The following is a 27,030-nucleotide window of genomic DNA, read 5'->3' as shown; positions in this document are numbered from 1 at the left end:
AGAACAAATTGATACTCACCTGTTAAAGGCTTCTACATGGAAGTGACATGTGATACTTGTGCTCAAATAACAGGGATACACTAATTTTAAGGGTACAAGGAAGTACATTTCCACCATGTGCCTGAAAAGAAGAGGAACAGAAATAACAATAGTCCAAAAGACTAACATAATGGGTACAGTTGTATATTTTACTTCTACCTAACTGAATACACACCAAAATTATTATGGACCAAATTTTGAAACATTTAACTCATTCCACAAATTTTACCCAGTACTATTGGATACTAGGCTTATGCAAAATGCTAAGGACTACGAGCAGAAAAAACAGCAGGTCTACCTTCTGGTTTCTCAATATAGTGAGCAAAGAGATAAGTATACAGATAATAGAAATAATTATAAAATGTCATTTAAGACCTAGTAGAAGCATTTAAGGAAGACCTGAAGGGATCAGAGAGAGCATCTCAGAGTAGATGAACTTCAATGAGTTCTGATAGATGCATAGGCATGGGCCTGGAAAAGAAAGAACTTTTTCAATGTTCCTTTAATAAAATGAATTTATGATTATTATCCTCCAGGTCAAAAGCCTTAATTCTTCTGAATCTGCAGTTAACTATTGCCTTAGCCTGATCAAATAACTGGGCAACTGTGCACCTAGACTTCCTCATCTGTGAAATGAGAAGGTTTAATTAGATGTTGCCCAAGACCTCTTTCAGCTGTAAAATTCTATGATTATTTCTGGCTCTAGAGGATATTTTTTTCAAAATCACCTTCTATAGGATAATTATAAAATAATTACCTTATAAAATAGTCATTTACTAAAACAGTTCAGTAAATACCTATGGGAAATTCTCATATTTGAAAATTGTATTTCCATCCCTTCTGAGACACAATATGTTCAGAACTGATCACAAAAAAAGTATAATAAAATGGGCAGCCCGGGTGGCTCAGCGGTTTAGCGCTGCCTTCAGTCCAGGGCCTGATTTTGGAGACCTGGGGTTGAATCCCACGTCAAGCTCCCTGTATGGAGCCTGCTTCTCCCTCTGCCTGTGTCTCTGCCTCTCTCTCTCTCTCTCTCTCTCTCATGAATGAATAAATAAAATCTTGAGAAAAAAGAAAACCAGTGTTAAAAAGTATAATGAAATGTAATTTAAAATAGACTGGTAGGGATCCCTGGGTGGCGCAGTGGTTTAGCGCCTGCCTTTGGCCCAGGGCGCGATCCTGGAGACCTGGGATCGAATCCCACGTCGGGCTCCTGGTGCATGGAGCCTGCTTCTCCTCTGCCTATGTCTCTGCCTCTCTCTCTCTCTCTCTCTCTCTCTCTGTGTGTGTGTGTGTGACTATCATAAATTTAAAAAAAAATTCTTAAAAAAAATAAATAAAATAAAATAGACTGGTATGAAGTGGTTCTTCATGGCAACCTTTCTTATGAGATTTCTCATCATTAATCTAACACCCTAGATATTTCTAATGATTCTCATAAAGATAGTCTTCCTATTTTATGTGTTGGATTTGTATATTTGCTTGTGAAAAGACTCTGGTCCTCCCTTATTACATACACACACACACACACACACACATGCACACACAATTTATTTTCACTGAAATTCTGTTGCTGGGTTGATTTACACCCTCACAATTAGACAGAATACTATGCTCACCATTAGACTCCTGAGTCCTTCATGGATCCTCCTACTTCTTGGGTTGTAATGGTCCAGTGTTCACCATTCAGAGCACAGCCATCACTCTACCACCAGTTCACTGAGCCCCAGATCAGGAATCTTCTCTTTGCCAGGCTAATTCCTGTCTCTACCTTTACTGGTCTAACCTAGACTTTCAAAGCAAATACCTCAACCAAGTATTGGTCAAGATGTGATACAATAGGAATATATTTCAGGGAAATATAATTGCTACAACCACTCTGGAAAACAGTCTGGCATTATCTACTGAAGTTGAACATATGCATACCAGATGATCCAGCAGTTCAACTCCTCATTATGTATGTCATTATGTATGACATGTGTACCCAGAAATATCTACAAGGATGTTTATTGCAACATCAATTGTAATTGCTCTAAACTGGAAATGACCCAATGCCCATCAGCTATACAATAGGTATATAAAGTGTGGCACATGCAAATGATGTTTGACAAATGGCAATATGAATGAAACCAATAAGCATAATGTTAAGTAATATGTAATATATGATTACATTGATACAATGTTCAAGGCAACTCTAAATTATAGACTTAAAAATCAAGATGATGTCTGTTTACCTTTGATGAAGATGGAGAAATGGGATTGGGAGGGAGCAAGGTGTTTCTGTGGTACTAGAAATATTTTATATTTTGACCTGTGTAGTGGTCATCCTAGTGACCAGTTTTACTTTTGTATGATTCATTGTTTGTGTACTTTCCTATAAGCACACTATGCTTAGACTTAAAATAATGTAAAAAGTATTTGGACCCTATATGAAGTTCTGCATGTTTTTTTATTAAAGGACCACGTAGGAACACACACACAATCTAAAACAAAACAAAAAACCATTTAGTGGTGAGAGGCACAACTGATTAACTGATTGTGTGGGTATGATGTGTGGGTGTGTAAATTGATAAACAATGTTTATCTAATGTCTGTGTTTATAGACCCAGAGATCATTGGAACAGAATAAAGCCCAGAAATAAACCCACAATTGTATGGTCAATTTATCTTCAACAAAACAGGGTAGAATATGCAATGGGAAAAAGTCTCTTCCAAAATGGTGTTGGGAAAACTCTACAGTTGTTATGCAAAAGAATGAAATTGGGCCACTGTCTTATACAATAAACAAAAACAAATTCAAAATGGATTGAGGATCTAAATGTGAGACATGAAACCATAAAAATCCTAGAAGAGAGCAAAACATTTCTCTAGATATGTCTTCTGAGGCCAGAGAAACAAAAGCAAAAATAAACTATTGGAATTACATAAAAATAAAAAGCTTCTGTACAATAAGGAAAATAATCAACAAAACTAAAGGCAATCTACTGATTGGGAGAAGATTTTTGCAAATGACATATCTAAAAAAGGGTTAGCACCCAAAATATATAAGGAACTGATACAATTCAACACTCAAAAACAAATAATCCAATTTAAAAATGGGCCGGAGAGAGGAACAGATATTTCTCCAAAGAGGACTTCTAGTTGGCCAACACATGAAAAGATGTTCATCGTCATCATTAGGGAGATGCAAATAAAAACTACAAGGAGATATCACCTCGTACCTGTCAAAACTGCTAAAATAAAAAACACAAGAAACAACAGCTGTTGGCAAAGATATGGAGTAAAAGGAACCCTTGTTCACTGCTGGTGGGAATGCAAACTGCTTCAGTCACTATGGAAAACAGAAAGGAGGTTTCTCAGAAAGTTAAAAATAGCACTACCCTATTAGATCCAGTAATTGCACTTCTGAATATTTACCCAAAGAATACAAAAATTCAAGTTTAAAGGGATACATGCACCCCTATGTTTATTATATATCATGGCCAAATTATGGAAACACCCCAAGTATCCACTTCAGATGAATGGATAAAGAAGAGATGGTGTATGTATATACAATGGAATGTTATTCAGCCATAGAAAAGAAGGAACTCTTGCCATTTGCAACAACATAGATGAGGAGCTAGGAAGTATAATGATAAGTGAAATAAGCAAGTAAGGGAAAGATACTGTATGATTTCACTTATATGCAGAATCTAAGAAACAAAACGAAGTAAAAAAAAAAAAGAGAGAGAGAGAGAGAGAAAACCCAAGACTTTTAACTGTAGAGAGCAACAGATGGTTATCAGAGAGGAGGTGAAGGGGGGTGAAATAGGTAAAGGGGTACACTTATCTTACTGAGCAATATATGGAATTGTTGAATCACTGTATTGTACATCTGAAACAAATATAATACTATATGTTAATTACACTGTAATTAAAATTTTAAACACGTAAATAAAGAGAAAATTAAAAAGAAGAAAAAGAAAATGAGCAAAAGAAAAGAGAAAGAGGAGGAGGGAGGAAGGAAAGAAAAAAGAAAGAAGTAAAGTTATGTAACTTAGGGAGTCGAAAATATTTGACAAAGCAGATCTTAAAATCATGCATTCATCTCTACTGGCTTCCTACTGTATTATCTGCATATGAAATCAGGATTTGACAATTTTGCGAGTCAGTTACCTTTAAGGGTTTCAAATTTTATTTTTCCTGGATGTTTGCTTCCCTGGTGTTGCTTATCTAGTATAAACTTAAATCTGAAAATGTGAGAACAATGACTAAAGAAAAGCATGTGCAAACAATCGTGAATAAAAGAGAATGAAAGCCTCTTAAGGGAATCTCTTTAATATGTAATTTTAAACCACCTTAAAGCAGTTAAATATAGAATCTATTTTAAAATAACTTGCATTTTGATAATTCTCTTTCGGGGGGTTGTTTTAGAATAAGGTTAGCAGCAAACTTCATATGAAGTAAACTTTTTTTTCCCTAATTTAAAAGAGTATCACACTCTAGCACTCTAGTGCATCACACTATAGCATATAAATTAAATTCCAGCTTTTCTGTTGAAATACCTTTTTTTTTTAAAGTTTTGATGTACTTTAATTAAAGTATGCCTGTTACATACACCAGAGTCATGGATCAGTAATGAAACTTGGAACTTTTGCACTATGACAGAAGCCATGCCATACAGCAAAGAAAAATTGCAGTGAGGAAGTCCAAAGTATATTTTATGAATCAGAATATAAAATATCCATGATTCAACTCCAGCTAACTCCATTTAAAAGATAAAATAAAAGATGTCATTCTCCTGACATAAATGAAAGGATTCATTCATGAAAGGCTGTATATGAGATGTTTGTTATTTCGTGGGGGAAATTAGTTTTATGACCAAAGTAAATGGAAACCTTCAAAGCTTCTTAGAACCATGTTCTATGCACATCTGTAAATAATAAAACTGTATCATGCCAGATTATACTTCACCATGGATGGTTCTGCTCTTGAAAGTTATTGACTCTAGCGCTTACACTTTCCTCAGCCACAACAATTAGTAGGATCTTTGGCAAAAAGTATTGAAATGAGAGAACCTGTACATTACCACAGTTTTCTTCTTGTTTGTTTCACTCTCTCCCACACATAAGGCCTGTTCCATGAGCTGGACCATATTTACTTGGCTAAATCAGTTGCTGAAAATTAATTTTATTCTGCTTAAGAGAAAAATTAATGATCCATTTTTCCCTCAATTTTCAGAAAAAAAATTTAGACTTCTTAATAATTTGCACTTCGACCACTGTAGGAAGTGCAGTTGACTTAAACATTAAACATGATTTAGAAGAACCATATTCATTAACATATAAATATATATAGTATATATGTGTGTGTGTGTGTGTGTGTGTGTGTGTATTTTTTTCTGTCTGGTGTTAAATCTTCTGTTGTGTCTTCTTTTCTTCCTAGATCAACAGGCCATTGGGTTGATATTTGTGCTCAGAGTGGAAAGGTAGCTTTGTGATGGTCTAAGAAGGAGAAGAGTTGTCTTTTTTTTTTTAAGATTTTTTATTTATTTATTCATCAGAGACACACACACAGAGAGAGAGAGAGAGAGAGAGAAAGAGAGAGAGAGATGCAGGTAGAGGGAGAAGCAGGCTCCACGCAGGGAGCCTGACACGGGACTCTATCCCGGGACTCCAGGATCACGCCCTGGGCAGAAGGCAGGTGCTAAACTTCTGAGCCACTCAGGGATCCCTAAGAGTTGTCTTAATGTCTATGGAAACTTTAAGAAATGACTACCTCTGGCAAATCCATAGTGTGTTTGCCAGACATGGAAGAGACTAGTGCTTTGCCAAGGGAAATTATATATTAACATTGACATGAATGAACTACAAATTTATTAAAGTTACCATAAAATCTAGCCTGAAAGTGCCATTCAGAAATAATCTAAATGAGCTGTGGAACAGAGCTTGAGGATTTTTCTTTTGGGTAAAAAGGCCGGTGTGTGTTTCGCAGAAAACAAAACAAACAAAGAAAAAAAAAAAACTTTATCTTAATTCTTTGAAAAGGAAGCAATTTGGACCATTTCCTCTTTATTTTCCTTAAATAGGACCACAAGTAAAGGAAGTATGTGTCTGAAATGTGGGTTCTGCCAAACAGTACTAAATTTAACCAGCAAGTGGATGATAGTGCAGAGACGATGAGATTTATGAGGAGACCTTTTGGACGTGGCCTCAAACAGGTGGTTGCCCGAAAAGGAGTCTGTGCGCATCTTCTTTAGCTGGAGGAGCGAGGGGCTGGGAGGAGATACACGGGCATGCTGGCTGAGACTTGGTATGGCTTGTCAGATGTCTCTATTTTTGTCTAGACTTCAAAAGCTATTTCATTGTACTTTGAGAAGAGCAGAAGGTCTTGGGTTCTGTGATTGGTTATTGTTTTGAAAAGGAAAGAAAATTACCTTTCATTTTCTCTCCATCGCATTAAATCCCCAGAGGAGATTCGAAGGATGTTCCAAGTCAGTGCAACTCTGTCACAGAGCCTTTGAATCCATTACTTACGACCAAGGTTTTGTGATGCTCTCATCATTGTAGGAAAAACTGCAAATCGAAGCCTACAAAAGCAGTTTTGCCAAAAACGTTTCGATGTTTACACTTGCTTTGAATTCCTGAGCAAAATCAGATTTTACCTTTATGGTATTTATGGGGAGGTATTTCGAAGCCTGGGCTAAATGAATCCTTGCATTTCCCTCCAAAGGAATAACTATTTAGAGTAACGTTTCCTATGAAATTTTCATGGTACATCTTACTGTAAGATTCAAATTATTAAGAAAGAGGGGGAGGATAGCTGTGCGGTGTATGCTGTGCCGGGCTCAGCTGGAGCCTGGAACACGACAAAGCCCAGCGTGTGGGTGTACGTCGTGGGAGGGGCGGACCGACAGAGCAGTCACAGTCTGGGCAGGCTGAGGACTACAGCAAGCAATACAGAGTTCAATGTCACGAAGAACTGAAATTTAACTCTCATTTACACAGAACTCCAATAGATGTTCCTAGTCAGGGTGGGATGATGGATGCTCAACTTTCTACTCTCAACAGACTTTGTTAGTTGAGGGGTGAGGCCTGAGGGGTGATCCTGAGATCTAGGTGGAAGTACAGGCTCTTGCTGTTCTGGATCCTTCCTCCTCCAGGTCCTCAGGGATTTTACCTGTAATGAGCAAACATGACATGAGGGAGCATGCACCAGATGATTTCAAGGCCAGCTCTGATGGTGCCGTGATTTACATCTAGCTTCATTCCATTGTGAAGAATTCAGTCACGTGCGCATATCGAGCTGCAAAACTCAGTGTGATTTTGTAACCGGAGGAAAAGAAGCAGTCTGGTGAACAGCTCGCGAAGTACGCAGAACTTCTAGAGCATCTAGGAAATGTATCTTAGCAAAACTTGGAGGCAGCGGGATGTCAAGGAAAGCTTTCCGTGTGGGATGACGACTGCAAGAGGAAGAAGGTTGAACACATGGAAAAACAGTTGAGAAGACAGTGGTCTAGACAGAAGGAAGCAATTATGAAAACAGATAAGAATTGAGATAGTCTTTAAAACTTGTAAAATGATCCCATTGAGAAATTAAGATAAATTGGCTTTTTAACTTTTTTAGAGTTGTGGATTAAAAAAAAATAATTGAGAATTTTTCACATAAATGTAATAATTATAAGATTTTTTTTATAATTCATGCTAGCTAGTCCTAGGATGTATAGGACAAATGAAGATTTGTTTTAGCTTGGCTTCCAGGATTTAACAACCTAGGTGGCATCCTGTTCTATAAAAAACAAAGGATGGAAGTTTTGAAGTGTATTATGTAATTTCAAGAAGCAACAAACTAAGTAAGACATTCCTTCCGTAAACTTGATGAAACCGGTGCAAGAAAGTAGTCTGCCATTTTATGTCAGACATGCTAGTCTTGACCCAAAATATGAAGGGAGGGTCAGTATTCACTACTTTACAGCATATAGACAAAATAAAATTCCATGTTAATTTCTGGCATTTCGGTATTTCAGTTAAAGATTTTTTATCACACAAAATTGATACCAGCTTCTCATTTACCCTCTTGCTACTTCTCCTCTCTGTCTCAAACTACTTGAAAAAAAAAAAAAAAAAGATGGCAGAAATATGATATCTCAAAGACAATTTAGGATTGGAAATACTATTTTTAAAATAATTTTGTTCTCTGTCTTGCTAATTAGGTTTTGAAACTCTTGAGGCCAGGGACTGTCTGAGAACACCTACAGTATCTGACGCAAGGTAAGTCTGCAACAAATATTAACCCTTCTTTCCCTTCTTTGGATTTTAATACCTAATACAATGACTAATATATTGTTGGCACTAAAAAAATATTGATTGGGATAGATGTATGGAAGGAATATTCAAACATTGTATTCTATTCACGTTATTTCTCTTATAAAATATGCTATGATTAGATTGTTCTTTAGTATGGATAACCAGTCCTTTTTTCATAAATAAAATTACAATCAAAACAATGGAACAACTGGGAAATGGTCTGCCAATGAAGGATTTATTTTTCAGTTCTGAATCATGGATGATGTGAGTCATGAATGTGTGGGAAATCTAACAATGGGTTAAAATTTTGAACTAGAGCAGCAGATGCCTATAGATTTAAATGTTGATTGAATTTAGCTGCTGCTGCTATGAAATTATTAGCCCTTGGCGGTGGTCTCGCCTACATACTTTATTTTGTTTTTTTTCTGGAAGCTACAAAGCTATTTATTGTTAATGAGGGAATAAAGCAAGAAAACAGATTAGCAAATAGATTACCAAAATTTTAAATGCCTGATCTCTGTTAAACAATAACAGGTTATAATGTGATGCATTTAGTTCTCAGTATTTTGCAACAAAATTGTTGCTATTAACATAGCTTTGTTACCTTATATATCTTTTCTCTAATATAAACATTTCATCTATCATAATAATACTTTTTTGATAAAATCCTTTACCAAGTGCATTTTCCTTGTCCATTGCAGCTTAATATTGTGTTTCTAATCTTAAAATGATAATTCTCTGAAATAAATCATTCCTATACTCTTTCTAAAATACTTGATTGGTTGGCTTACCATTTAAAACTATTATCCTGCATAAACCTGTGATGAATTATAAAATCAACTAAAATGATTTTAATTGATGTTTCTAAATTTAATTTTTGTAAATAAAGTTTGTAAAGTTTAAAAGTTACTTAGCATGCTTAAATACTCTTCTCTAGTAAAAATTTTTAAGTTTCCAGCTTAAAGATATCACCTCCCAAATTCTCTGATAATTTCATTTTTGAGTTGATGTAGAAACATATTTCTGAGAAAATGGGAATATTAGTATACAGAAAAGGCACACAAAGTTCCTTCAGAAATCATGATATGATTGAAGTCAAATTAGAGGAGTATTTAACAAACAAGATAGAGGTTGTAGTAAATTTATTTCAGACTCTCAGCCTGTCTCTCCTGTAGTTCTTCATTGTTTCTCTTTAAAAAATTCAGCTCACCTTCACCATCGAGCTTTCCTGAATACCCCAGTCAAAATGATGCCGTCTTCTGAACTCCTTGTCTTTGTTCATGACTCTCTTATTGTATTAATCATTCTGTTTTATGGTTCAGCAATTTGTATAGAATCAGTTTCTATTTTCTGAACACATCATGTTCCAGAGTGAATTTAAAAACCAGTTGCTGAGGAACCCAGAGTACTTATTCCCATAGAACTAATAACACCAATGATTCTCCTATTTGCTTTTAAGCTCGATCTCTGTCTGATCTAATGTCAATAAACATATCTCAAACATAGCTTCATTGATGATATTGCTTCTTCAGAACAAATCAGTTATGTTATAAGGGGTAAATTGCATAGGTTCTAAACCTAGACTTGCCTAGATTCTCTATTTGCTAGCTGTTTGATCTTAGGCAAATTACTCACTTGTGTGTGTCTGAGGTTTCTCACCAGTAAAATGTAGATAATTGTATGTACTTCCTAGACTGTTGTGAGGATTAAATGAGTTTTATATGAAAAGTCCTTCAGAACAGAACCTGACATACAGTAGGGGATATATAGGGTAGCCTGTAAATGTTATTATTATTTTCATTGAAACTTGGAATGTCAGGAATTTATCTGCCCACATATAGGCATGTTTGAAAGTGGAAATATTGATATATTTTATGGAAATATGTGATGTATTTTAGACATTTACGTTCTGGAGATAGGATAGGTGACAACCCAGTCTTTCGTGCCTTTATATTCAAAATGAATAAAAATGGAAACAAAATAGTATAACTATCTTCATCTCATCACAGAAATGAAATGAAAGTAAAAATAACAGTGATAATTATTGATAGTACTTACTGAGCTCTTGAGATGTGCCAAGCCTGAAGTAAAGGGCTTTGCATGGTATCCTATCTTCTGATTACAGATAAGAAACTGGCAGTCAAGGAGCAAAGCTTGCTGACACCTAATAAGAATTAGAACAAGCATCCAAACCCCAACCTTTCTGACTTTTACATTTTACAGTATTTCCACTCCACCAAAGACTGATAGGAACGAACCCAGGTCCAAATTATCCTTCAGATTACTATCTACTCATTCTAATGTCTTTTAAGAGGCTCATCTGTCACTTAACAAATCCATCTCGTTCTTACTAACTCTGCCTTCTTCAGATTGTCTAAAAAATATAAGACATTTTGTCAAATTGGATGAAGTCTAGAACATTTTATTTAGGACATAGTATTTGATCAGAATTTCCCAAATTGTTTTCCCCTCCATTTGTCTGTCAACACCAGCTCACTAGTGGTGGTGTTTTAGGACATTACACTAGAAATTCTTCTTTCCCTCTGTAGGCCATAGTCTATGAATGTTGTAAAATCAGTCTTAGAAGCAGGCTACTAACTCCAACATATTACAAAATATTGAACTTTTTAATTTTGCCAAATGAAAGATAGATTTCTTTTTTTTTGAAAGATAGATTTCTTATTTAATGTATCCTTTATCCCTGTATTTAACCTTTATTTTTGATATGCATAATAATTTCATATCTCACACATAACTCATTTACTCTTCATAGTAAACTTCTGCGGTCTATACTTGAATTATTTCCATGTTTGGATAGGGACCTGAGAACTAGAGAAACTAAATATCTTGCCCAAAGTCACACAAGTAGAAGTAGTGGTATCAGAATTTGAAACCAGGTGAAACTCCAGAGACAATAATTGCCACTATGTTGTGAGACTGCTTTGAATTGAGAGAACAAAAACCATCTAACGTGGGGATCCCTGGGTGGCACAGCGGTTTGGCACCTGCCTTTGGCCCAGGGCGCGATCCTGGAGACCCGGGATCGAATCCCACATCGGGCTCCCGGTGCATGGAGCCTGCTTCTCCCTCTGCCTATGTCTCTGCCCCTCTCTCTCTCTCTCTCTGTGTGTGACTATCATAAATAAATAAAAATTAAAAAAAAAAAAAAACCATCTAACGTAATAGCCAAAGCATTAGGCTTTCACTCTCCTGGCAGTTCCTTCTTAAGTGTTTAGATGGGATATTTTTTGAAGAGAGGGTCTATATCTTCTTTCTCATCTTCCTGTTCCTCACAATGTTTAAGAGAGTTCCCTGACACTATGGACACTTACTAAATGACTGCTTGAGAACATTAAGGGATATCTAAGATACTATTAATGATGACTATAATGTTCTCAAATTAAAGTTTCAAAATATTTTGCCTTGGATTTATTGACCAAATTTAGCCAATTTGGTTAAATGAGCTTTCTTCTTCATGTATTGTCACTGTCACTTTTCATAATTGGATCAAGATAATGCTATCCAGAAACTATTAAGCAATCTTAATTTGGAAATTCACAAATATGTGGGGTGAACATAATACTATTTTGAGTTAGACAGCCAAGTGCTTGGCTTATTTTGGCAAATGTAATTTAGTTTCTTGTGAATGATAACATTTGATTATATGCTATGTGGTATCATGTTTTAATATAAGGACAAATGCCAACACCTATAAATACCTTCCCATAATTAAAGCAACCTTCTAGAACTTTAGTTAACTCTTAGAGTTTTATCGATTAAGAAAGTCAGAAATGCTAACATTTCTTTAGGTGATTTTAAGAATTGTTTACAAAGTTCAGACTAGCACTCTTTTGGAGAAAAAAGATCTACTAAGTAAGGCATCCATTAAATGAGCCAAATTTCAGTTTTTTAGTAAAGAAGTAATCGTTATACATAGCAGGGACATATTCAGATATGTATTAGAGATTTTTGATTACAGTATTAATTTGCCAATCCCAAGTAAAGAACAAGTTAATCTAATTGATGGAAGGTTAATTGTGTACACAGGCTGTATGGCCAAAAGAAGAAAGCTCAGCAGGATGTTCTCTGAGCATTTCTACTTGAGAGTTACATGTTTGCATTCAGGGGTAGTAACAAAAACATTCATATTTCCCATTGCATTTAAAAGATGTATTAAAATTATTTATTAACAGATCAGTATAGGAACAGTGATATATATAATCTAACATCTTGGCAGGGATTAGGGTGCCAAATGCTTTCCAGTTGTAAAAGTCTGTTATTGCAATGATTCCTTACCATGAGTAGACTTAGAGTTTGATTCAGTATGTCTATATTTGTACAGTCAGTGAATTTTATAACTAATACAGGGCTTAAAGACCCCAGGCCATGTTTGTACATGACAAATTTATACCCAGAGAAAATAAATGACCTGCCCAGGACCAGAAAGATGTTTGGTAATACAATATCTGTGACTCAGGTGTTTTATACTCTGCATTTAAGGCCATGTTATCCTTCAATGGAAAAAAGAAATGCAAGGAAATTCACATGGTTCAATATTATACTCTACAGGAAACTTCCCCATGACACAGTCAGCCAGTCTGTGATTTGAACTATATATTAACCTCACTTTCATTATGGGTAGTTCTAATTCCAAAACAGGTCTTCCTTAAATTGATTCGAAACCTATCTGCCTTTCTTTCCATTGTCTTATATTTTCTACGTAAAATATCCATAGCTCCTTTAACCATTCCTTTTATAACATGAGTTTCAGATGTTCATAGTCTGATGATTCCTCCTAGCACAGGAATAATATGTTTGATGTTTCAACTTGATGCCTAGAATTAAACACAATGTGACAAATGGCATCTTACAGACTACCTTCAGTATGTGGAAAGGCTATTTCTTGATCTGACTATACTTGTAGAGTTTTTTTTTTAATTTTTTTTTACTTGTAGAGTTTTAAATTAACCTCACCTTTTTTTTTTAACCTCACCTTTTTTGTAGTTTCAATCTCCCTTATAAAACAATCAAAGCCTAAAAGTATTTTTCACATAGACTACTATAAATCTTATGTTGATTTTTTATATTAGTGGGCTATTTTTATCATTTTAAGTCAAGATTGACAGGATTAAACATAACAATTTGCTGTTAATGTCACCATAAGAAAAAAAAAGACTATCAGTTTGGATTGTTTGAATCCATGCTGAAGATAATTATGGTAATTTAAAAGAAAAGAGTATCAGTCTAATTTCAGTCCATAGTGACACAGAAATAAAATAGTATACAACAAATTATAGGGGTACCTGGATGGCTCGGTCAAGAGAAAATCCAACTCTTGATTTCAGCTTAGGTCATGATTTCAGGGTCCTGCATCATGCTATTTACCCAGCACAGAGTGCCTGTTCCTCTTCCTCTGATCCTCCCCCTGCACTCATTTTCTATCAAAAACATGAATAAATAAAATATTTTTCAAAACTATAAGGTAGTTATATTATGTAATCATGTCTTTCTAACAGTTCAATATATTAACCAATATAAAGTGTAAGTCATCCATCCTAGTTTTGGGCACAGTCATCAATTTGCCTCTAGAAAGAGAAGCTAAAAAACAATTAGATACTCTTAATTTTTCTCTAAACTTTAAACTGCTTCTAAAAAATAAAGTTTTTCTCCATTTAAAAAGGAACAGAAATAAAGAAAATCTTGCTTTACAAAAAAACTTTTTAACTAGGATGGCATATATATATATCTCCAAACTAAGGATATATTTTGGCCATCTAATTATCTAGAATCAAATTCCATTAACATGTATATATTTTTAAATCTGCCAGGCCTTAGGTACGTGATCAAGTTGAAAATCACTGGTTACATACTGAGAAATGTACAAGTAGAAAGAAAAGTCCCTAAGTAAAAGTTAGGAGAAACTAAATGGCAGAATAGAAATACAGATAGAGGTTGACTTCCTATTTTTTTAATGTCTCAATTTTTTATTTAAATTACAGCTAGTTAACATATAGTGTAATATTAGCTTCAAGGGTAGAATTTAGGGATTCATCTCTTACATACAACACCCAGGACTCAACACAACACGTGCCCTCCTTAATATCCATCACCTATTTAAATTGTAGTTGACTTCTAACTCCTCCTCAGAGTGACTATAATGATCAAAACATCCAAGATTATGTTCATACAAGGGTAGACTCCACTCTTTAGAAATAAATGACTGAATAAATAAAAATGTCAAATTCAGTTATAGGCAGTAGAGTGTAGAACCAGAATAACTAGTATGCTTGAGAATCTTGGTAGGTGTCACATCCTTAAGTATCCATATTTGTCTGCCTCATTCTCTTCCACTATTTTCCTAGTTATAGGCTATAAGAGGATAAGGGATGAAATATCAGAAAGCAATGAGATTATCTGAAACCTTTTAAATTTTGGTGCTTGGCCGCGGGATGCTTGCTGTCCAAAGGAAAGAGCTTAGAGACTCAGCTACAAAGAATCACCCAGAAGTTGAGTTCAAGAATATCTAAAAGGCTGTGCTTTTGTTATTTTGCTTTGTTTTGAAATCTCCAGAATTTTGAACTAAGTTATACCTATTGCATTTGGCTCTGCATTTTCAAGTAATGTGAGTTTTTGCTAGTATCTGAGCAATTTCTATATATTTAGTGGGATACAGTTAAGAGGGCTTAGGATGAGCCATGTTAAACATGGGAGAATTGCCTGTATCTGGGCAATATATAGGAAGGGAAGTTACAAAACAGGTACACACAGGAAGACAGCATTTCTCAAAATGAGCAGTAACTTTTGGGGTCCTAAATTTATAAGAATTGTTAAGATTATTTTTTGTACATTTGATAAACTTGCCATGTGTGATTTTATACAATGTATTGGCAGAGATTTTAGGTTTTTATTGTTCTTATGATGATGATGCAGGCCTAAAGATGATTTTTTAACTTATGTTTTGTTTAAATCTTAAGCACATGAAATACTTCCAAACTTAAAAAAAAAATTGTGAATCAGATCCCATATTTTCCCATTCAGAATCATATTTTATATCATATTTTAAAATATCAGAAGTCATTTGTAATTATTGAATAGAATTATGATATCTTCTATAAAATATCTTCTGTTGAAAACAGTTGTCTAAAATTTGCTTAAGATTGTCATATTACTGCAATTTAAACCCATAGTAAAGCCAAGAGAAGATTGTGTATATATAATATTTTCCCTCAATCACAAGGTTTATGTACAGAAAATCCTTGAGGCAGATAATTCCCACATTAAGAATATATAATTTACAAGGTTATATTTGCACCAATGAAAGTTTGTATAAATAATTTTACCTTGATGAAAAGTAAACATATTAAACGAAGGCATAGTTATAATAATTTGTGTATATTAAATTAGTAATTGTGGGTATGCACAAAATCTTTTTTTCATTTGTCTATTAATTAAATATTTATTAACCAGTCATTGCACTAGATGGTAGAGATGGATAAAGGTGAAAAAAGAGATAGCTGTTTTCAAGGAACCCATAATCAATTAAATGGAGACAACATAAAAGCAAATGAGTATAACACCATTTTATAGTATCTTTTAAAGCAGAAGCACAGATAAGTTAGTATAAGTGCCTACAGATAGAGTTTCTACTGTAGACCAAATGCTCCAGATGCTGGTAATACAATGTTGAACAAAACTTCTTAGAGTAGTAGAGGCACATGGTAAAAAGAAATAGAGTATATTAGATAGTGATCAGCAGGGGTGTTTACAATATTTCACAGCCAGTGAAAATGGGTACCAACTCATCAAATAGACATCTATCCACCCAGAATAAAAGTTCATTCTACCTGCTGAATACCAGGCTTTGAATTAGTACTAACAGGAAAAATAAAACAGGAAAGGAAAATCAAAGTATCAGATAAGGAAAATATTGACAGTTTAGAAATTTTGAACTGAGAGATGACTTTTAAGCAAAACTCTCAAGAAAGTAAAAAGTTAGACCTGTAGACCATTCTAGAGAAAGGAAACGGGAAGAGCAAAGACCACAAGGAGGAAGCTTACCTAAAGTGAGGTGTAGTGAGAAAGCCATTGTGGCTGTAGTGCCCCGTACAAGGGAAGATAGGAAGAAAAGACCTTTGAAGCTGGCAGTGAGAGCTTTGACTTGTATCCTAAGTGAGATGACATCTCACTAAAGGTTTTGAACAGTTGGCTAACGTGGTTGGTAGGTATTTTAAGAGGATCTTTCAGGGTTCTGGGTGGAGAACTGACTAACAGGGTCAGGAGCAGTGATCGGTGTATAGAACAGAGGCTATTGCAACCATGCAGCAAGAGGTAGATCAAGTTAGAGCTTTGGGAGTGAAAGAGGTGGCTGAATTCTGGATAGGCATTGCTTCAAAGGTAAAGCTACCTGGATTTGCAGAAACACTAGATATGGGTGTGACAAAGAGGGGTAAATGATGACACAGACCAGAAAAACAAAATCTTTGCCAAAGATCTGTGCCAAAATCTTTGCTAATGCCTAAGGAATATAGAGGGGAATAAGACAGACATAGTGCATCTAGGATGAATAGCCAATTAAATAAACATATAAGAGAATGCAAATATTCCTTATATATGGGAAGCACAGGAGTTTATAATAAGGTTGCTTAATCTACTCCAAATAGGTAAGGGACAACTATTATAGTAATGAAAATTATGCCTGAGTCTAAGGGCTAGTCAAATTTATTCAGGTGAAAAGAGGGAGTGGGAGAGAAGGAAAACTAGTTATACTTGAGTATGAGATTCCAAGCACTTTAATTTTGCTAAGATCTTATTACTGACTTTATTGTTATGTCTCTTTAAGGTTAGTATATTCTTAGCAAACTATTTCTTGCCACTGTCGGTAAGTTGGTTCAAAAGCTATATTCTTATTCATTCATTTCTTCAAAAAAAAATTCACAGACAACTCATTTAATACTAAGGTCTCTGTGCTAAGAGTGTACCGGGATGAATTAAATTTGGATACTTCCCAAAAGAAGTTAAGATCACAGTTTTGTCTTCCAGGTGATCACCTAAGTAATTAAGTCTACTCAGGTATGCACTTATTTTTTCAAGTTGTTAATACACTGGATTTGTAGTAACATACATGGTGAGTTAACTGAGCTACTAACTACTCAACAGATTGCTTTAAAGACATGTGATTTGTTTTTATCACCACAGTCAAGTATCCTTAGCACCTATTTAACAGTGTAGCCTATGATAATATTTTTTAGCAAGTGAATATATTAATTTCTCAACTCTAACCTTTTTCTACAGATCATTGAAACAGCCTTGAAGAATTCTTATACCTTTATATACTTTTTAAGATATATTCTATGAACTTTTTAAATAAGATATGCCAATAAGCTCTTACATCATTGCTTCTATTAAGGGTTTTCATATATATTCATATATATAATCAGTCATTAATAATCTTGAAATTAGTACTACTTAGAGAAGAGTAATTTTCTTCTCATTGACATGTGTACTTGCAATCTTTCTCTCCTTTTTGATATCAATTACTTCCACAAAATTCTAATTCCCATCAGCATATTTGACCTTGCTTTTCACATATTCACAATTTTCCCCATCTATAAACTTCCATTTATCACTCTTGTCTAAACATTGATTTTAAAGCTTTCAAATTTAAGATGCCTGGAATCATTTTTCTCATTTTTTTCATGATCATTTCCTTTACTTGAGGGAGAAAGTTTTTATTCCTAATTCTACATGAAATCAAGTATAATTTTGTTCATATTAAGAAGAAATACCGGGATCCCTGGGTGGCGCAGCGGTTTGGCGCCTGCCTTTGGTCCAGGGCGCGATCCTGGAGACCCGGGATCGAATCCCACATCGGGTTCCCGGTGCATGGAGCCTGCTTCTCCCTCTGCCTGTGTCTCTGCCTCTCTCTCTCTCTCTCTGTGTGACTGTCATAAGTAAATTTAAAAAATATATATTAAAAAAAAGAAGAAATACCAATAATGATTATAAATACATTTTAATGAGAATATTATTTTATAATCAGTCACTCCATCCCACACCAATTTCTTCCTCAGATTTTGTAGGAAAAAGGAATTGATCTGGCAGCAAACAAATGCAAAGTTATGGATCTGTGAACATTATTAACCTCTCAATGCCCCATTTAGCTTTTCCCATTCCACAAGAATCAATGATAAACACGCCCATCCATTTTATGTTCCTTATTAAAGCAGAGAGTTAACAAGCAAGTGCCTCTTGTTTTGTCTTCAACTTGGTAATGTTTATATTATTCTAAGAAGGTACTGCCTCCCTGGTGGTACTTTTAAGCTTCTGTGGACCGCTATACCTATGATGTTGTGGAACCCATAATCCACTTTAAGTTCTATTTGATTTGAAAGTACCAGTCACCATACTTTTCTCTTGAATGGACTTAATTCCACAGATCCAAATGCTGGCTTGTTGTCTTCTGGATCAGCTTTCTTTCCTCCTATTCTCATCTTCCAGTCAATTGCTTTAAGACCTTTAGAAGTCAGAAGTTGAGAGATGATAAATTCTTGACTTTTTTCCTACTTGTTTCTCTAGGTTGAAGAGAGATATAAATAAGTGTGTATTATTTATATTTAGTATATTCCATTTTGTCAAATTGTCTTCCCAAAGCTGTTTTCTTAGCATCCACTTAACCACAGCAGTGAAACAGTGAAACTGCTTGTTGCCTTCCATTGAAAATTAAGCTCTGGCACTAAGCCAGGCTGCCTGAGCCAGCACTAATATAATTCACAACTGGAAGAAGACAATCAATTAATCAATACTATAATTTGGAACTGACCATGGTAGTAACACTCACAGCTATTAGACTCAACTGACTGACACCATTTAGGATTAATGAGGTAGCAAGAACAGGCAAACCAAAGATTCATTTAAAGATTTTTCCTCCTAAAATCAAACTACCCAGTCTATTTTGTTATTTTTTCTTATTTAGTGATGCTACAGTGAAATCTAATGTAAATAAGAATTTGAAGGACAAAGAATCTTACCCATTACAGTGATTTTGAACAAGAACTTTAATGAGCCAATTAGATAAGGATTGTAGGAAAACAATTCAGTTCAGTGTTAAACTCTTCTGAAAATTCTAAAAACATGACTAAAACTGCTTTTCTGAAAATACTTGGGCATTACTTGAAACAATCTTATATAATCAGAGATTGGTGTATCTATTGTTTGGATAAATAAATAACCACCTTTTAAACTGCAAAACTTTAAGATAGTTTCCAGAAAATCCTTATGGTTTGCTCTGTTTAACTCATGCAATAAAATAATGAAGTAAAACTATGAAACACACAATATCTATGGTACTTGCAGGATGACAACAAATACCTATCAATTCCTCCCAGCCCTTTCTAGAACTCTCTAGTCCCTTCATATCTTATGGATCTTTTTGACAAGACAGAAGTTTCCCTAAAGATGTTGGTTGAATATTTATAATGATATATCTTTAAGCCAACCAAGAAATTTGTATCTTTGTTGTTGTTATTTAAGTTTTCTTTGGGTTAGGCATACTGAGGTTCTGAGCCCTCAGACTACAGATGACTTTTAGAATATTTCTAATAGGAGATCTCTAAAGCCTTCCCAGGGGACTTAAGCATGATGACAGATTTTTGTTTTTCAACTAGAAGGCAAAATACAAAACAATCTCCTTTAAATCCAGCAGAAAACAGGGTGCCTGGGTGGCTCAGTCAGTTAAGAATCTGCCTTTGGCTCAGGTCATGATCCCAGAGTAATGGGATCAAGTGTGGCATCAGGCTCCCTGCTCAGTCGGGAGTCTGCTTCTCCCTCTACCCCTCCCTGCTGCTTGTGCTCACTGTCACTCTCAAATAAATAAATAAAACCTTTTTTAAACAATCTGGCAGAAAACAAAAAGGAAGAGTAACACAACTGTACATTTTATAACATCATATATCTGAGGAGTAGAATTGACCAGAAACATAACAAATTCCATAGAAAGAGACTCTCTTAAAACAAGTGGTTACCTCCAGTTTTTTTTTTTTTAATTTGGAAAATTCAGCATGGAATTATCTCAATCTCCTAATTGTAGCATGGCAAAACTGAAGCAAAGTACTTGGAATAAAGCCTTGGGATTTATATGTTCTTTCCAAATACTTGCCATATATTCATAACCAAAAGGGCATTGAAAATATAAAAGTCCTCTTAGTATTGAATCAGAGACACTGAATATATAACCTTTAATATGGTCTAGAATTGGTTAGAAGTCAAGATAGAATTTTTTGTAGTGTGACCTTTTTATATATTATCTTCGATGTATTTTTGAATTCTATAAAGTAAAATAAAATTTTAGAAATATTATGGAAGTTTTGGATGAGAGTGGTTAAAGAAAAAGAAAGATTTGCTAAAAAATCTTTGCGATTTGCTAAGAAAACAGTGTATTAGACAAAACAGAAGCATTCAATTAGAAAGCCAATGTGATTTTATCCATATTTGTTTCCACTGATGTGGATTTGTATATATACACACACTTTATAGCACACAATGGTTATTTATGTAATAGAATCATGTATTTTAATTAAGTGGCATTTTATGAAATGAACACATATCCAATTTAATTAATATCATGTTTATTATAGACAGACATAGGAAAACATTAATTTTCATTCCACTTGCCTATGCAAAATCAATAAAGAAATAAAAAATAAATAAAGCTTAACTTTATTTTTAAAAGTTAGTACTTAATGCTTTTAAGAGACTGATATTTTGGATCTTAATTCAACTTCACTTTGTTATTTAAGTTTTCTTTGGGTTAGGCATACTGAGGTTCTGAGCCCTCAGACTACAGATGACTTTTAGAATATTTCTAATATTCTAAAATATTAGATATTTTATTTAGATATAATATTTAGATATCTAATATCTAAAATATTAGATATAGTAGTAAATACATTGCTGTTGTCCTATCAGAAAATAAAGCATAGAATTTAAAATGAATTATTATATTTATTGTGTGTTAGTCTGTTTCTGTTAAAATAATCAACTAATGCTTCTAAATCTTAAAAGCTGAGAAACAAGTATGTAGTGTGTCATCAAAACAAAACAATAAAATATTCAAGTCAGTGCAACAAAAACTATTTTAAGTTTCTTGTTTCCTTACTCATTTATTTCTTTATATTCAACTACATTTAAGGCAAAATACACTTTGAAACTACTTTCAAAAAATAGTATATATATGATAGTTTATTTTATTTTGCTTTTATGTTGTTTTATTCCAAAAGTAAGTTGAAGCAGCTTTTGAAGTTTCATGCAATACAGTAAAATAAAATAAATTTATTGCTAAAAATATATGTAACGGATAATAATAAAGATTAGAAACTAAGGTAAAATATAGGAGGTAAAAATAGGGGATAAAAGTTAGAAAGTCACTTTTGTACTTTTGAGGAACAGGAGGGCAATATACTATCCAACAGTATTTTATCCAGGATCTTAAATAAAGGAAAGTCCCAATCTAAGCTTTCTAGGGCAAAGGTCAGTAACCTTTTTCTCTAAAAGGTCATATTGTATATATTTTAGAACTTGTAGGTCTTTTTTTTTTAATCTATTTATGATAGTCACACACAAACAGAGAGAGAGAGAGAGAGAGGTGGAGACACAGGCAGAGGGAGAAGCAGGTTCCATGCACCAGGGGCCCGACGTGGGACTCGATCCCGGGTCTCCAGGATCGCGCGCTGGGCCAAAGGCAGGCGCTAAACCGCTGTGCCACCCAGGGATCCCCTAGAACTTGTAGGTCTTAAAGACTCCATGGCAACTAGTCAGCCCTGCCATTTCATATGAAAATAGTCATATACAAAACATAAATGAATGGACATAACTATGTAACAATAAAACTATTTATAAAAACAGGCAATGGACTAGATTTAACTCAGGGGCTGTATTTTGCCCAACACTCTTCTAGAGACTAAGGCAAAAATAGAAGTCATTTACCTGATTTTATGGTAAACAGTTATTCCAAAAAGGAGAGCTTTTCTTGACACTTAAGACATGAAATAAAATGCACTAGAAGAAGCTTGGCAGTGGACAATGTTAGTTACATCTCTATAATAATTAAAATAGCATGTTTCACGCAGCAGCTGGTCACAGTCTCATGAACATCTGTAAAATGAGTGTAAAATTCAGCATAAAATTGAATTTTTGGTCTTTTGTAGGCAAAATAATGGATTATTCTCTTTGTCTTTTTAATTGGCTGTTATAGCAATGGCTTTTTTATGTTTTGGGATTTTTTTTTTCTTCTTAAATTTGCTTTGCCTTGCTTCTTTTGTTTGCCATTGTTATTAAAAAGAAAAATCATTCCCCCTATATAGCATGTGAAGCAATAAACCATCTCAAGTTGCATAAAAAAACTGAGAATGACATCAGTGATAAGACGTAGGTGAGCATTACAATGAAGGAAATAAGAAAGAAAATTATAATCTGATATGGAAGATGGACATTTAAACAAAGAAAGTACAATGAAGGTCATGATATAAGGAGACATGAATTTTGGTTTTGAATTTTAGGTTCAATGTTTGTCAGTAACATGATCTTTAGTTAATTTCTTAACCTCTCTGACCTTGGTTTCTTCATCTCTAGAATGAGGACAATATTAATGCCTTTCTTACCTGAGTTCAAAAGGTGGATAAGGCAAGACTTATTGCAATGATACATAGTGTTCAATATGTAACTCTGAGGGCTTACATTCAAAAATGAGGTTCTAGACAATGATGTGAGTTTTCAAAAATAGGTGTCTGTGATAGAGCTATATAACTCTTAAATCTCTCACACCCATAGGTAGTTATTTTTTGTGTTTTTGTGTTTCTGTTTGTTTTGAGAGAGGAGATTTGAAGAGATTTTCTTGGAGACAGGTGTTTTGTGAATGTTTTCTTTCCCCAACAAACATGTATCCCCAAAGGTTTTTTAAAAGACCATTTAGGAAGCATCATAGGTATCCCTTTAATTTAGAGGATGTAGAAGACTAGTATCCGAGCAAAACCTAAGAAGTCTATGAGCAAGAAGCTGGCTAAAGTGGTCTGGTATAGCAGAGAACAGGGCTGGTATAAAGATATTAATGGCACTCCCAGAGTTTTTAGGGACAATGGATTCATCAGCTTTTCCTTGGACTACTTTTGAAAACACATAGGAGAGGAAGTTACAGTGGGGTTATCTGCTAGAGGGGTGAAGAGACTTTGACCAAAGGTAGAATCTGACTTCTAAGAACATAGGGGTTGTAGAAGACAGCTCTTTATGGATGGAGTTCAATAGTCTATGAATGAATACAAGAAAGAATGCTTTGAATATCTGCCAAGACCGGAGTACTAAAATTATATCACCCCTATTCTAACACAGAAAGGGTCAGAAACTGCAGTAAGGAAAATGTATGATGGGAAGTGATTTGCCTCAAAAGTGAACCCAGAGTTTCAACATATTCACAAGATGGGTTATGGTATTTACCTAACTGAAACCATTTTTTTTGTGACTTAAAGTCACAATAGGTTGTTTTAATACCTGAAAGTGGACAGAGACACAATTGTGCCTGCCTGAATTTTTATTCAGGGACATGATGAAAAACAGTCCCTTTGAAAAATTTAAAGGGCAACAGAATGGAAAAATAAATTAAAACAACAACACAACACTGGTTTGCAAATACATTTTGTTGTTTATGATTATATTCTATAATTCATACTTGTTTGATGTTATATAAATGTGTTACATCTACATCTATACCCATGGTTAGAAATCACATCTAGAACTACGTGTGTCCTCATAATAAATAGCTACTGATTACCTCTCATGGGTTGTTCAGGCACTGTGTTGGGCACTGGGAATGAAGGCGATTTCATAAACCTAATAGGAAATGTTAATATGAGGAGAATAACGCTCTCCTCTAAGAGGTCTGCATCCTAATTCCTGGAGCTTGCAAAGATATTAGCTTGCATGGCAAGAGACTTTGCAGGAATGATTAAGTTAAGAATATTGAGATGAAGAAATTATCCTGGATTATCCAGGTGGGCCCAATGTAATCATAAGCATCTTTATAAGGAAAGAGGGAGGGAGGAGAGACAGAATCAGAGAAGGAGATGTGGTGACAGAAGCAGTTTAGAGAAGCAGATTTGAAGGTGCTACATTACTGGCTTTGAGAACAGAGAAAGGGGGCATGACCCAAGGAATGTAGCCAACCCTGAGAAGATGGGAAAAAGTAAAGAAGTGATCTTCTTTTCCCTCAAGCCTTCAGAAGGAACACAGAATTGCTGAGCCATTTTAAACTACTGACTTCTAGAACTGTAATATAATAAGTAAGCCACAAAGTTTGTGATAATTTGTTACAGCAGAGGTGGGTAACTAATACAATGGGCAATGATTCTTTAAAAAGGTATTATAGAAGAAGTACATAAATGTTGAAGTCATTTTTTCAGTAGGATATATTAAGGTAACCCAAAAATTCAAGAAAGGCTGCTTGAGGAAGGGATATGTAACCTAAGACTAGAAGGAGCAACAAGATCAATCAAAAACAAGATGGCTAAAAAGTATTCTAGAGAAGGGAAATAAGATGTGAAGGCTTAGACGTGGACAAGAGCAACTTATATTACAAAGAATTGGAAGTAGTTCAGTATGTGTGAATGACAGAATTTGAGGAAGGGGGTGAATGATGTGGCTGCCAAATATTGAAGTCAGATCATGAAGGCTCTGATCAGTTACAACATGCTTTGAAGTTTGAGCTTTATTGTAAGAGCAATGGAGAGGCTCTAAGGATTTTAAGCAGGAGAATGTCATAATCCTATCACCATAGGTACACTCTGGAGAGTGAATTAGAGGAGAAAGATATTAAAGAATGAAAAGACAATTAGGAAGAGGAGGCAACCGTTCAGAGAGGAGATAGTATTTACTTGGACCTGGATGGTAGCTGTAGGAACAAAAAGAAATATCCAGAAATCAATTTGACAATGGAATCTAAATGGTTTGGTGATTTATGAGATGTGAGAGGTATCCTCGGTAGGTGGTGGTAGCATTTCAGGGACAGAGAACAAGATGAAGATTAAGTGTGGATGAGGGATAAAGAGATCATGTGTTTGTCGACATTCTGGCTTAGGGTATCCAAGACATATACACATGGACATGCTTAGTTAGCCTTTGGATATCAAGACTTCTGGGAAAGAAATCTGTGCTGGATGAGTAGACTTGGGAGTCACCAGTTTGAAAATGATTTTTGAAGCTTTAGGTATAAATGCATTTACCAAAGGGCTCCTAGATTAGCTTTAATAAATCCTTAAGAGGGAGGCAGAGAAAAAGACTAGAACAAGCCTTGAAGGTCATCAATATTTAAAGTGGAAGTAGAGCAAACGGATAATTCCAAGGATAATATGGAGAGACCAGAGGGGAAGGAGGCAAAGAGACAGTTGTACCATAGGAGAAAGGGAAACAGAAGTTTATGAAAAAAAATTCCAGCAGTATCAGATGCATCTATGAAGTCAAACAAGATAGTTGAAAAGTGTCCATATTTTGCAATATATAAGCATTGATAGCCCGTGTGAAAGCAAGGTCAGTGGCATATTGCAGGAAGAAATAACATTGTATGACTTCAGGATATTGAAACAGAAATTATAGATAATACCTTCAAGAATTTTGGCTGTGAAGGGGAGATGAGAGAATAGTATTTGCAGAGAGAATTTAGATTGATAAAGGTTTTGTTGTTTTGTTGTTTTGTTTGTTTGATTGTTTTTTTGGTAAACCACACATGATGAAATTCTAATGAGACTCATCCAGAAGTGGAGGAATTCAAGATACAAACAGATGGAAGGTGGAGAATTTACTATATTTCTAAGCAACCCAGGGGGAAATGGTTCCAGAATACAGATAGATGGTAGATCAATTATGCAGTTGGAAAGCCAACTCTTCCTCATTCCAACAATAAGGGAAAAGATAGATGCTGGTTATAGCCTAGACAGTGAGAAGTCCAAGAGTTTCTCCCCACTGGTTTTAAGTAATCTTCTGGATTTGAGGGAGGAGATGGATGAGCTGAAGATTTGGGGAGAGTTGGGGATGTTTGAAATAGTATCTGTATGGAATGGGAATTAAGTTCTGTAATGAAAGGCTAATAGGATTCTCAGAAACTCTTGAGATCCTGGGAGAGATTAGCAATCACGAGTATATACTGGCACCATCTGCCCCTTTGAGTGACATTCTTTAGCAGCGTTCAGCAGAAGTTAGCAGCTTCGGTGTGTGCACAGGGAAAAATGTCACTGCAGATAATTTTCTATGCCAAATGACCAAGTAAGTCCAATAGGCACTGGATGCTCAGATATCAGCAAGAGAGTAGTTGAAGATCTTCTAAAGACCTGGCTTTCATATTTCCTTCTTTGACAATGCTAAGTCTCTTCCCATGTTACCCTTATGCTTTTTAGGATTCAAGACAAAGAATCTCAAAATGAAATGCTTTTAAGGCACTGCTATAAATTAATAAGCTGATTCTTATTTCATGAAGGTATGGGAAAATTGAAAAATTTAGCTAATTATGATATATATCTATGTGTGTAGCTTATATGGTAATGTTACCATTACCATTATATAATGCAGTTTGCCATTTAGAAGTAAAAGTGTAGTATGATACACAAGTGTATATGTATTTATCTAAAACATTTTAAATGTATCTATAATTTTGCCACAGATGTCAATGTAC

General features: G+C 34.7%; 1 protein-coding gene across 35 annotated transcripts in view; it reads left to right on the top strand.

The window, feature by feature from the left end:
* Positions 1 to 27,030, top strand: part of PTPRD (protein tyrosine phosphatase receptor type D) — a 2,191,141-nt gene that overhangs the window by 1,377,757 nt on the left and 786,354 nt on the right. For all 35 annotated transcript variants that reach the window (XM_077911920.1, XM_077911956.1, XM_077911938.1 and 32 more), the window contains one exon: positions 8,231 to 8,288. The gene's annotated coding sequence lies outside the window, so the exon portion shown is untranslated. The remainder of the gene's footprint in view (positions 1 to 8,230; positions 8,289 to 27,030) is intronic.

The sequence above is a fragment of the Canis aureus genome, chromosome 10 (genome assembly GCF_053574225.1).
Source record: "Canis aureus isolate CA01 chromosome 10, VMU_Caureus_v.1.0, whole genome shotgun sequence".
NCBI classification, from domain to species: domain Eukaryota; kingdom Metazoa; phylum Chordata; class Mammalia; order Carnivora; family Canidae; genus Canis; species Canis aureus.
This window is presented reverse-complemented; position numbering and strand designations above follow the sequence as displayed.